The following is a 2,884-nucleotide window of genomic DNA, read 5'->3' on the forward strand; positions in this document are numbered from 1 at the left end:
GCCTTCTTTCCCAACACTAGGTCCGGGTGGTACAGTCATAATAATAAGAGAACACAACCGTTTCAGCTTTCTGGTTGCAGAGGATGGATGCGCCCCATTCCTCCTGGCCAAACTTACTTTTGTTAAATGGGGCTAGAGCTACTGCAGGCCAATCCAAGGGGGAGAGGGAAATAAGAAGTCTATAACCTGGGTAACCCCCAAATGCCCAGTCAACCCTATTTTTGCTCACCTATTGTTATACAAACGTTTGCACCTATTTTTGGCTACTGGGACTGAACGAAAAACCGCCACAAGAGGGCAGCGTTGACACACCCTGGATCAGAGCTACTAACTCCTAAATCAGAACTCGATTCTCCATCTGCCTCTTGAGGGCTCGTCACAGCCAGGTTTTTGGTACCAGGGATTCTGAGAGATGAGAGAAACAAATCAGCCCCATCTCCTGTCCTCTAGCCTGGAGTAATGAGGCAGCTGTGTTGGGGTTGAAAGGTATTTACTTAAAAAAAAAAAAACTTTCTCGGGAACCAAGATGAGTCCTGGTTATATAATCATTTCTTTGGACTCCCTGCTAAAACAAGGGAGTTATTGCCACCTGTCTGCCTACTGCTAGAAGAACAGAGATAATATGAAGAAGGTGCCAGGCACAGAGTAAGTGCTCACAAGTATTTATTCGTTGATGGAAAAGCATTCGTGCATAAAGCTTAATTTAGAGAGGGAAGCACGCGGATCAATTCCTCTTTGAGGGAGGTTGGACACAGCAGCAGTTCAGTCTCTGGGGAGCTGAGTGACATCTTAGCAGGTATCTCCAAAAGGCTCAAGGGGTTGGAAAGAAAGCCTCTGGGTGGCAAGTTACGAGGAGCCAGAATTGTGTGGGGTTTACAATGGGCTCCCCTCCGGGTTCGAAAGGGCCGNGAGGCCGGAAACTGGCTTTTGCAACAAGTGGCCCCACTGATGGCAGATGTTCTGAGGAGGATTGAGAAACCCAGTGCCTAAGCATCAAATGGCATATGACCTCAGGCGGGGCTGTTTGAGCTTCAATAAGAGGAAAGGGCTGAGATAGGTGGAAGAAACCAGAGTGTGGATCTTAGTTTGTTTACTTGTGTATATGAAACCGACGGTCCTCATGACTTTGATTAAATTTACCTTTAAATCCTGGCTCTAGAAATCTCTCCTACCTCCCCCCCCCCCCCCCCGACCTAACCTTTGTCCCCATAAACAGCAACTCCTGAGGCAGCAGGCAATAGCCTGGATCTGACTAAAGATCACAAGGTCTGGACCTCTGGCAGGCTACAGATAACATCTTGACCTGTTATGTTTCAGCTCCTGAGCCCGAAGGTGGACTGACCCCCTGGCTATTTTCTTGTGAGACCAGACAGAGGGACGCCAGAGCAGGCCTCGGAACTGTCCTCAAGGCCTGAAGAAATGATTCATTAACCTTTACCCCACCTCCGAGCAGTCAGCTCCCAGCACAACCCCTAGTCCCTTAACCCACAGTGTCTTGTGATTTTCCCCTATAGAATCTGTAACCTACATGCTATTGGGGAGTTCCGGCTTTCCAGCATTACATTCCCATTCTGCTGTGTGGTGCCATTCAGAATAAAATAGCCAATCTTTCTCCACTGCAGTTCTTGGTGTTTAGTGTCTGGCTCTGCTAGTGCTGGTGGATGACTCTTTTGGTAAAATATAGGGCTATTCTATCCTGTCCTAGCCAATCCTAAGTGTGTTGCATAGATTAACCCGTTTAATCCTATCGCCACGCAGTGAATTTGAAACCATCACAGCCTCTTTTACAGTGAAGAAGTGAGGGCACAGAGAGGTTTGGTAGCTTATCCAAAGTTGCCCAGCTAGGGGAGGAGCTGGGATTTGAACTGTGGACAGCCTGGGTCTCTTAAGCAGCAGCACTGGGTGGCGGCTACGAATGCAGATTCTAGAGCCAATCAGTCTGGGTTCAGACTCCGCCTCTGACATTTACGACCTTGCTCAAGCAGGCTGATCGCCTGGTGCCTCAGTTTCCCAAGTTTTAAACTGGGGAGAGCAATGATAACAAATAAAAGTGTTCTGGTGAAGACTGGCACCTAATAACTGTTAGCCATTATTTTACTTACCTGACCAGCTTCTGTAGGGCAGTGTAGAGCTGGGCCTGAGAAACGCCTTGACAGCAGCTTCATCTCTGATCTGCGGCTCACCCTGAAGGTCACCTTCAGAATTTCCTTAGGTTTGGCCCAAGTTTTGGTTGTGACAATATGCATGCAGCTCAGGCCTTCCACCTGACTAGTGGGACTCTTCCCCTGCCTTGCGCTCCCCTCCCCACTCTCCCCCTTCCCAAGACCACTTCCTAGTCAGCCTCCTGCCCTCTCTGTCTCAGGGTGGGCTTCCTGGTGGTGGTGGTGGGGGGACCCTAGCCTGTGACAGTGGGCAAAGGCGTGAGAAATTCCCAAGCGAACCAAACAAACGACAGCAGTCAGCCACGTGGAGTCCACTTTTTTTAATGTTTTCACCATAACGCAAACAGGCAGAAGTAGACTTTTGTGGAGTTCCATCAAATGAGAAGATGAGAACTATACAGAAGAAGAGCATGCGGCAAACATAGCCTAGACAACCTCGCGAAGAGCATGGGGCAGGCGTCAGACCCTTGAGGAAGGTGCCGGGAGTACACGGGACACTTGGCGGAGATTAGCAGCATCGAGAGCTCAGAGGTAGGGGGGAGTCCGAGTTCTTGACAGCGTGTGTGCGTGCATGCGTGTGTGTGTGTGGTGAGAGGTGACACTGCTCTGCCCATCTCCCCAGTTCCCCAACCCGGGAATGGAACCCCGGGGTACAGCGGCATGAGCAACCCAATGAGCATGCTCTCTCTCTCAGCCTTCCAGAAAAACCACTGCTGAGCCTG

This window comes from Hipposideros armiger, unplaced genomic scaffold, assembly GCF_001890085.2.
Source record: "Hipposideros armiger isolate ML-2016 unplaced genomic scaffold, ASM189008v1 scaffold_62, whole genome shotgun sequence".
NCBI lineage: Eukaryota > Metazoa > Chordata > Mammalia > Chiroptera > Hipposideridae > Hipposideros > Hipposideros armiger.